Source organism: Mya arenaria, chromosome 3 (assembly GCF_026914265.1).
Source record: "Mya arenaria isolate MELC-2E11 chromosome 3, ASM2691426v1".
Taxonomy (NCBI): Eukaryota; Metazoa; Mollusca; class Bivalvia; order Myida; family Myidae; genus Mya; species Mya arenaria.
The window spans coordinates 18,073,839-18,085,382 of NC_069124.1; the positions used below are offsets into that span (position 1 = coordinate 18,073,839).

At 35.2% G+C, this 11,544-nt stretch overlaps 1 pseudogene; it reads right to left on the reverse strand.

Moving 5' to 3' along the window:
- Positions 1-2,149: 2,149 nt before the first annotated feature.
- LOC128226792 (putative nuclease HARBI1) lies at positions 2,150-4,557 on the reverse strand (annotated as a pseudogene).
- Positions 4,558-11,544: the final 6,987 nt, after the last annotated feature.

The window sequence follows — 11,544 nt, forward strand, 5'->3', positions numbered from 1 at the left end:
AAATAGGAACGTGTTTAGTGTTTGCAATGTTTTCAAACAACTGCATTGTAAGTCAACGACTTATGAAATATATACCAAGTGGGTGAACTTCAACATTAACAGTTTGAATCCACACGTTATTTTATTATTTTTGTCACAATTAGCAATAGTTTCAATTCACTGTCCTTACTTTTATTATGATCATTATTATCATAATCATAATTGTTAATAGTGTCAAGAGAAGGAAGACCTAAGCAGAGGATCTCATTGATTGGCAAATTCTATATTTCCAAAATCAGGTGAAACTAGCACGGCAAGAGGTAAGAAATAAACTAAGGGTACGGAGGATGTTAAAAAAGGCTAAATGTACATGAACATGTAGTTCAATGCAAAGTAGGGGTTTTAACCACAACACTTATATGTTAGATGGATCATATATGCCAAATAATAAAGACTGTATTTCAAAAAAGGCAAAGTTTTTTATGTTTTGTTTTGTTTTACAGGAGGAAATCAATCATGTGAAGCTGAGAGTGCTGCAATAATATGGAAAAAAACTTGATACAGAGGAAATTCATCCCAACAACCTTCTTTGAGAGTTGAACATGAAAATGTAATATGGTTTATTTCATTTCTTTTTTATGGCGTTTTTTTATTATTTGACTGTATGAAATTGATGTACGAGCTTGTAAAGGTACCCACATTATGTTTTGCTAAATTATAGTGAGCACATAAAAAATCCATGTAACCAATCGGTGTTGCTTTCCATTAATAAGTGCCTTTACACAAAACACAAACAATTATGAATGAACAGCAAACAATATAAGAATTATAATATTTTACTTTAAGAGGTGTATGAAGATGTTGATAAACTAACAGCGATGATGATGAACTAACAGTGGTGATGATGAACTAACAGTGGTGATGATGAACGAGCAGTGGTGATGATGAACTAGCAGTGGTAATGATGAACTAACAGTGGTGATGATGAACTAACAGTGGTGATGATGAACTAGCAGTGGTGATGATGAACAAGCAGTGGTGATGATAAACGAGCAGTGGTGATGATGAACTAGCAGTGGTAATGATGAACTAACAGTGGTGATGATGAACTAGCAGTGGTGATGATGAACTAGCAGTGGTGATGATAAACGAACAGTGGTGATGATGAACTAGCAGTGATAATGATGAACTAACAGTGGTGATGATAAATGAGCAGTGGTGATGACAAATGAGCAGTGATGATAATAAATGAGCAGTGGTGATGATAAATGAGCAGTGATGATGATGAACGAGCAGTGGTGATGATGAACGAGCAGTGGTGATGATAAATGAGCAGTGGTGATGATAAATGAACAGTGGTGATGATGAACGAGCAGTGGTGATGATAAATGAGCAGTGTGGTGATGATTAACGAGCAGTGGTGATGATTAACGAGCAGTGGTGATGATGAACGAGCAGTGATGATGATGAACTAGCAGTGGTGATGATTAACGAGCAGTGGTGATGATGAACTAGCAGTGGTGATGATGAACGGGCATTGGTGATGATTAAACAGCAGTAGTGATGATAAACGAGCAGTGGTGATGATTAACGAGCAGTGGTGATGATTAACGAGCAGTGGTGATGATGAACGAGCAGTGGTGATGATGAACGAGCATTGGTGATAATGAACGAGCAGTGGTGATGATGAACTAACAGTGGTAATGATGAACGAGCAATGGTAATGATGAACTAACAGTGGTGATGATTAACTAACAGTGGTGATGATTAACGAGCAGTGTTGATGATGAACGAGCAGTGGTGATGATGAACTAGCAGTGGTGATGATAAATGAGCAGTGTGGTGATGATTAACGAGCAGTGGTGATGATTAACGAGCAGTGGTGATGATGAACGAGCAGTGGTGATGATGAACTAGCAGTGGTGATGATTAACGAGCAGTGGTGATGATGAACGAGCAGTGGTGATGATGAACGAGCAGTGGTGATGATTAAACAGCAGTAGTGATGATGAACTAGCAGTGGTGATGATTAACGAGCAGTGGTGATGATTAACGAGCAGTGGTGATGATGAACGAGCAGTGGTGATGATGAACGAGCATTCGTGATAATGAACGAGCAGTGGTGATGATGAACTAACAGTGGTGATGATGAAAAAGCAATGGTAATGATGTACTAACAGTGGTGATGATTAACTAACAGTGGTGATGATGAACTAACAGTGATGATGATGAACTAACAGTGATGATGATGAACTAACAGTGATGATGATGATGAACTAACAGTGATGATGATGAACTAACAGTTGTGATGGTGATCTAACAGTTGTTATGCTGAACGAGCATTTTTGATAGCAGTAGTACATTTAAGTTCATATCAATACTACACAGAGAATAGGTTTTCCATAATAAAGTCCCTAGGGGCCACGCCAGTACCACCATCTTGATGAACTCCATCATTCCCATTATGTGGTTGAATAAATTCATCGTCGTCCGTAGGCATGGTCATGTCCACTGGAATATTATGGAGGATAACTCCTGCCACAGCTACCTTGCATGCCTTTTCTGGTCTGAGGCGTATCTGTAAAAATATAAAATTTAATTGAATAAAAGGGGAATATTTCAACGTGTGCGCGTACTTGCATGATCGGTTGAGTGTTTGTCTAAGTGCGTGCACTAATATAATTACTATTAAGATACGATACGATAAAATAAGATAATATTTTTTAAAGTCGGTTATGATAATCATAAATAACACTAGCTGATAGCTATTTTCCGACATAATAGATTATCTAATAACAGACAAACAAAAGACCTGAAAAGATTCAAGATCATAATATCACATGTTATAATATTAATACATAGGTTGCAATAAGATTATAGGCTTCATTATAAAAACAACAAGATACAAAAGTTACAAGATAAAATACATTCATGATTTAAATACTAGCACAATACATTAAGTGAAATTTAAATGAAGGCAACAGTAAGACACGCAACATGTAATTTAAACACTATTAGATAACATTAATTGATATACAACCATTATTCATATACACAAGTAGTACCTCTGAATGTAGAACATGAAATCTTCTCTTAAGCCTTATAAATGCTCTCTCGATGCAGGCCCTTGTCCGAGTGTGTGCCAGTTGATATCTCTCTTTAGCTTGACTGTCAACCCTAATAAAAGGGGTCATGAGGAATGGCTTCAGGGCATACCTGCATATAATAAGACAAATTAAGGCAACTTGGCAAGGATGGATGTGTCTCTGATTCATAAGTAAAATATCCAATAAAGAACCTTTAATACGTATTCTTATTACTGTAAAAAAAAAATCTTATCTATCTAGCCATGTACAGTGACTTGGCACCCTATACAACGTTCCCGGTGTTAACAAACTACAGTGGTAAGTATGTTACTGTCAGACTGAATGGATGCATGCTGTGATAAACTCACAAATTCATGTTCATATCCGCTGTCTCCTCAAAGGACACCATTTGTAAACGCCACATGTCGAATGGTCAGTTTGGCTGCCGATCCCGACGTTCTGAAGACGTGCGCGTCGTGGCACTACACAGGCCAGCTTGCATTTACACTTGTAAATTTTCCTGTAAAAAGATAAAACATTTAAACTGTGCAATAATAATAGTTGAATCTGCAAATGGCAGTGGTGTACTTGGGTAATTGTTCACTTCGTCCTGCACCCTCCAAACTCTTAACAAACTGTATGCATAGATTCTGCATACGAAATATTTATAAGTACGGTACCATATGTCATCTATGAGTTATTTAACAAAAAAAAAATGATAAAAAAGTAGTACGTCGACTTGAATTATTGTATTAATCAATATAAATATAAAATCACTATTTAATAACATTTATGATCAGCATTTTCCCTCTATATGTATACTGTCAGTGCTCTAGTCAGCCTTTTAGTATCGCCCTTTAACCGGGCGTGTTTTGGCCGAATTGACAATATATTTATTTTGAAATTCGTTCGTAAGAAAAGATGGAAATACTGAAAACAAAAGTGGAAAACTCAAAGTTTCATACCTTTAATGTCACATACAGCCTGTATGTTGATGCTATGGAAGCCTTTCCTATTTACGAAGGCTGGTTCGTCTTCGGATGGCGCCTGGATTCTGATATGTGTTCCGTCTACACATCCAACAACATTCGGGAAACCAGCTTTCTTAAAGAAATTATGTCATATTCCATGCTCGAGCATTGGCATCAGGCCACATCACAAACTGATGCACGTGCCCACAAATAGCTTCTGTCATTTGGGCTACAACACGTGACAGAGTGCACTTGTGGTAGCCCATGCTATCACCAATGATGTTAAAAAATGTTCCTGTGGCGAAGAGGCGCAACGTAATCAGAATCATCTGTCTAACGGTAAGTGCTCTGTTTCTTCTTGTCATTCTATCCAGCGATTCCTTCAGCAAATCCTCTAGATAATCTATTCCACCATTCGTATATTTGTATCTGGCATACATCTCATCGTCTAGAAAATTTTGTACATGTGCAGTGTGCCGAAATTCTTTCACTTTTCTAACATTTACAAATAGAGCCGCCATCTTGGAAACCTTCCGTTAATGTTTTAACGTAGGTCTATTCCTCCGTTTCATTGAACGGCTGGTTCAACCGTTAAACCTGCCGTTAAATTCTAACTTTATTTTGAGCAACCTCATGCCACTTTTGGTTAAAATTAAGCGGACCGTTAAAACTTTTTGAGCAACCGACCCCTGGTATTCGTGAGCGACCCAGATAACGAAGTGGTGCACGTGCCCTCTCAAGAGTAGTAGAACCTCGTGATATCGAATGCGCAATCACAGGACGCCGGGGAATACGAGTGCCAGATCTTCACCAAGGAGGACCTTAATAGATATGTGCTGAACAATTTATTAGGTCAGCTGAAGTTCAAGCTTTAGATCGTCTGTAACTAAAACACGTGTGACAATACCTCAGGGTCTTTACGAAAATCACATGCAAATGTACACGCTCACATAATATGATCTATAAAAACTTGCATGCATGTGTTGCAGGGCCCGAAGTTAATTATTTCCCCCCAAAACCGATTAAGAAACTTATATTGTGGATAAGAATTATGATTGTCTTTTGACAGCCTCGCTGATGGTCATAATTTCTCCTCTAATTTTCTATCAACGCTTAATCAATCGATCCTTAAATGTGATAATGAATTGATAGCGTACTTACCCCATCTCATTCCCAGAAGTCCTATATCTTGTATACTTTATGACCACTCAAGTCAATAATTTCTCTCGTTTCGGATTGCGTGTGTATAAATGGCGTCATAATAATATCTTGGAAATGGTTTTCCGTGAAAGTTTTTTTTATAGGATTTGCATTCAGTGGTAATAAAGGGACTACAGCAATGAGCAGGATTGATTTTAAAATCATTGAAAACTGAATACTGAAAAATGACATTCTTAAATTTCTGCGGATGGTAACAACGGACTTTGATAATTGACATACATATATTGATAAATAAGAATAATTCAGAAGTGTTATTATGTTTTCATGCAGGCTACTCTATGCAGAAACCACGTAGGCTGTCCTTGCCGAGACGGTTTTGGAAGTTCGTCACAGTACTTCACTAGCCGCCACTTGTTAATACATCAATCAGTTTACCAATGACATTAGTATAATATAGGAATATGTATAATAGCATAAAGTTGCATTATTCAATGAAGTAACTGGTAAACCACCGTACAATAATCACCCCAAATAGCAAATTTTGTTTTGGCAAGGGTGGCCATTCATGGGACGCAGCTAAGATATATGCTTTTATGCTGTTGCCCCAATATACAAGGTGCCGTTCATAGCAATTCGTCATTTAAGAGATACTTGAATTATGTAATAAGTTCTTATTTCTTAACAGCATTGTTTTCAAATAAATGTTTTAATTAATAGCAATAGTTCTTATAAAAACCTCATTATAACTCAAAGATACTCGTGGTTTGGTAGGCAGCATGGTTCAGTTCTGTCCGAGAGATTGAGATTGAATACCCATAAACTAACAAACCCTAACTGAACATCTGCGTAGTTTTTCTTTTGACCTAATGTGACTCTCGTTTACTGCCTTCTCTTGTCTCCCAAACAACGTTTGTTAACGTTGTGTCTATTGGTTTGTTTCCATGGAATTATTTTCTTAATAAATTTGACATTCTCATCAAGTTAAAATAATTCCGAGATCATTATAGCGCTTCATAAGAATCTTTGTTGAGGTGTTTTCTTAAAATTACAATGTATTGTAAATCCATCAACTCTCCAATTTCATCAAATTTAATGCAATTACACAGACAAAAAGGTCTAGTGACAGGCAACAACGGCATGTGATTTCGGCTTTTATGTTTTATGGTGTAATGTTATTATATTGCCTTATTGAAGCTCTCTGCAGTCATTTTAACAGAATTAATCAATTAAAATTCTAATTATTGAGTCATTTATGTTGATTTAAAATTCTTCGTCGTCCAATTCATCGCATTAACTTTCGCATAAATATTGCTACCATAATAAATAAATGCATATTTTTGAAATCATCTGTGCTTTTATAACATTTCACAAAGGATGTTATCAATTAAGTTATTTTTAAATCTTGAAAGGATGCTGATAAGTGACCATTAGACCAAATGCAATATTTCAACAATCATTTTTTTTTGAATTGCTGGAATAGTGATATATTTAATCCGCCTTCAAACGCAAAAGATCGAATGATATTATAGATATGCGCGATAATCATTATAACATTGCAGATGAAATACGCTAAAAAACAGCTTTGTTATCATAACAATGATATCAGGAACTTTCATTCTACTGAATGTCACTTTATTGGTAATTTTGTTTGAATGGAACTATTTACTGAAGTTGCAGGCTTAATACCTCACAACATTCATAGATTCATCCATACATGTTCAGTTCGCTTATTTTCACTTCAAGCAGGATTTTCATAACGCTTTCAAAAACGATGAGGTGAACAAATCAACGGTTAAACCTGACTGTTTACAGCCTCGGTTTAGGCGGTTCGAATTCACCGTCTCTTTTGGTTCAAAATGGCTTTGCGATCGTGTTTTGTTTTACTGACTGATGTGTACGTTTTTCTAAATGTATTTGCCAGCGATAGTAACTATTATCTTATTGAATTAGTTATTAATGGTTGATTTTCGGCAAAGGATTTCACGATTTTATGAGGAATGATGAAGTTTGTGTTAAGATTATAAAAGTAAGTGAAAAAAAAAAGCCAATGTCCTTTTGTTACCGATGTAAGTTTTTTTTTTTTTCAAAAATCATAAAATTATGTATTGATGTTGGTTTTTTTCCCCAAAAGACTGAAAATGAATAATAACATGATACTCTCCTATTGTTAGCTAAAATCCGATAAATAAGCCTGTAAAGTTTATTGATTTACATAGGTCATACATTCATTGAATTTTGACAAACAAACCTGACAATATCTTTGTTGATTTATTTGTAAAACGATATTAATGGATTATTCTTATGACGAAAAAAAGTATGGCAGACGTATTGGATTGTTAAAACTAAGATACTGATTGCTGGAGAACTTTAACAAATGCTGATATAAGCTCAAATATTGTCCACAACTTAGAAATCCGTTACTAACGCAATTCAACAAAAAGCATAAGCGCGATTGGTTAATTGACATTAACATGTGATGCTTCAATTGTTTTCAATTAAAGTTTAAATATTCGTCAGATTAGTAAGAGTCCCAATGGGTGACTTATAAGGTATCGGTTTTTTTATGATTTCTTGACTGTTTGATTCCCACTAGGTAGACCTTTAATAATTGAATCGTACTTCGTTCATTAATTTCGGAATCAAAGAATAAAATAATTATAATATGCATGTTTTCTGTAGCATTACTTGGTTAATATTGTTAGTGCCGAAACATGAGCTAGTCCCTTTTATACACAAATAAAACTATTATGTCCATGGATTTCTATTTATTTACAAACATGATTATATTTTCATTTATGTTAATGGGCAAACAAGACTATCAGAACAGTATGTCACAATTGATTTACAATAGACAAAAGGAAAGAAAAAGAAGTCAGGCTATTAATCATATTAACAGTCCTGATGGGTTTCGTTTCCCTAAACAAACTGCTTTATCTAGTCGTTTCTGCGAATTAACAATTCAAAAGGACTGAAGTAATCTCTGAAAATTTCAAATATCGCTATTAAGGTCCTTATTTATTCTTATACCAAATGATCGAAGAAAAATAGACACTTTTCTACGCGGTCCTTGTTCAGAGAAATGTCTGGCGCCTTATCGAGATATACTCCATGTTGCTGTATGAAAATGTATGGTATACTATAGATAACCTACCATTACTTCCTTATTCGTTGGATTATGGATGTTTACTTAAGTATCTTTTCCTTTAAACTGTTAAATCAAACAGAAGCTGAGGGTGAATATTTCAACAACGCTATGGGATATTCGCATGGGATAATTAACTAAATTTGCCGAGAACTCCCCGCACGAATTTGAAATGTGAGGCTAAAAGTCGTAATTTGATCTCCATAACCTGCCATTTGTGTTGATGTTTGATGTGTTTCATTTGTTTTGCTTTAATTTCATCTCCTCAACATATCATCACACGCCTGTTTAAGACTGTGTTGGAAATGCCAAATGTACATGGGACAGCAATCGCCTAAGGAATCATAAATTATATATAGAAAACCTTATCCGGGATTGTATATTTAGACCCGATGCACAGAATCCTCTAGGTGTAAGAATACAATTGTTTCCATGATTGATTATTCCAAAACAGGCTGTCTTGGGCACTAAAGAGAATGATAATAAAACCGCATTCACAATAAATCTTCTGAAACAGATTCCTATTGTTCTAAAAATTAAACTGTCAATTCAAACAGCGAATCTCATTTATTGGTTAAATATTTATTGCTTAGTTAGTGAACTCATTTATGATTTAGCCTTATTGATTCAGCTCGCATCATGTTCATTTGCCTCGCTTATTCCACTTTACAATGTGAAGCTTTAGTTTCGTCTTTTAAACTTTGATTGTAATATGCATCAGAACCATTTTGTTCGAAATTAGTGAATAACTTTGTGTAAGGCTATTTTCGGAAAATAAATACATTATTCTCTATAGACCGTGTGTTTTTAAAGGTGGATATGCATTTGATACGATGTATGATATGTCCAGTAGAATCATCGTCCACGTAAATTATATTTGCACAAAAAATACCGTGTATGTTTATCTTGACTATTTATCATAAACATAAAATAGAGTTTGCAATTCATTGCGGATACGTGTACTCGTACGTGCATGTACATAAGGTACAGGTATATGCAAACGTTGCCGTTGTGTTTAAAACTTGTTCTCGAAAAATGTCTTAAAACTTGTACTTGTAAGCTCCTTGACAATTGCACAATACACTTTTTGGTTGCTTTTGTACATGACACATATGACACTTGTTTTTTTTACCTGGATGACGTTATGCACCAAAGGTGTTCAACCGTAAATTTTCCCGTGTTAATAGTGTTTTGCAAACATAATTTATCACTGAAACCTCAGAATTAGAAACATTGTTGTTATTGTTCTTATCACATAACTATTTCCTACGCACATTATTGTGTATTTCTGACTAAACTGAATTGCTATTACTGTGATATCTTATCGCAATACCACACGATCATAAGTTTTCTTTTATGTTGGTTTGCTTTAATCTAAGCAAGTAATTATATTATTGGGTTTATGATTCTACCGTACAGCGTCTTGGTCAAGTCTTGGCGCACTTATTATGACGTTCTGTATTGTCCTTATCAGTTTCGGTTGCTCAAGCGATATGATGATAGCTCTGGGTCAATACTGGGAGGTTTTAGTTTACAGAAGTTCCGTCATATTGCGAATCGTTGTGTATGTATGGATTGTTTTAAACTGTTCTTATATATGCAGAGCTATGTTTGTGTGCGATAAATGTTTAAACTTCGGTCTTAAGACAAATTATCGTAAGGAAATAGTGATTCGATATAAGCAATATGTCAAGTGAATCAAAACAAAATGTATGCACATAAAGAATATCAGAACATTAATAAAGTAATGGGTTTTTAAATTCCTTTATTATCTGGTAAGAAACAATGATAATACAACAATCAAGCGATTAATTCTTTGTAGTAGGTACTGTGAAAACTAGGGTAAAATAAATGCAGCTTGACAAGATTTCCTAGCCGATTGAACATGAATAAATCCGAAAATATTTGAAAAGGAATTGTTTTCATAATCGAGGTTCGTGTATACATACCAGACATCTGAGTGAAACCTAAATACGTAGCCACCTGGCATATTTAGGAATCTAAAGGGACCCATTTAAACACATTTTGTTTTACAAAATCAAGCTACTTTGATACTTTGGATGTATGTGTGGTTTCCTCTTTAATATTTATGAAAACATAACCATCATTTTATCCATTCGTTGCCCATATCGGGTTTTCCCACTTGTCCATTCCTCGTTAGAATGGTCGGTCGAAGGAACTATGTAAAACTTATTCCTTTCCTGCGGCCTGAGGCAAAATACGACTTTCCTGGTAACTCGTCTTCTTCTTTCCTGTCTGTTGTTTTAATCATGTCTATCGGAACCCAATCCACTTACAGAATAAAGTGGTGAACGCTCTAAGCATTATGAGTGTTTTTAATTTATTGTCGACAGCGCGAAAACGTAATACTGTCTGAACTATGACTCAAAGCCAAAGTATCTCTATTGTGTCGAATCACGAAATTCTGAAGCTGTTTTATCACTATACACAAATGAAGGTCTCTTCTCTCCTTTCAATTGTAGACAGCCTTTACTGTATTTCAAGGGCCGGAAGGGAGGTTATCTTTAGATTGAATTCATTATTTTCTTGTTCTGCTAGAACATCCGCTAAATTAATAAGATTGTATTGTATTATCCATTTTAAAGTACACTGTCTTGGACTGAATTCTCTATTACCAAGAGACAAAGTGCTGAAAAAAACTAGATAGGTATGTATTTTATCAATAAAGAACATATTTTGTCGGTATGTGATTATAATTTTTAAACAAATACTAAATTAATATTTACAATAATTCCAGTTAATTCATATGTTGATCAAATTCGGTAATATAATCAAGCCTTTTATACTAACTCTTCATAAACAAGCCAGTAAAGCTGCAACCATTAATTGGACGACGATTTAAGGACATCTATAGGCAAAGTGTGAACGCCTGGTATGTATTCTGTGATAAAGCATTGATTTAGTGCCATTTTCAAACGATGTACTGCTGTGAGACAAGTGTTACAGCAACGGAAGTTATTTAATACTCTGTTGTTCACAGCGCGAGCTTAAATGCCACAAATATGCCATGGCTTCTCAGCGAACACTTATTTATCGTTGTTATTGGCTATGCAAGACAATCAATAGACACTTATTATAGCCCAACCAAATGTATTTGTACATTTCTAGGATATATGGATGACGGCGAGCTCCGACATTGCCCTTACATTCGGAGACATGGTGTTCGTGGACGAAAATGTAAATA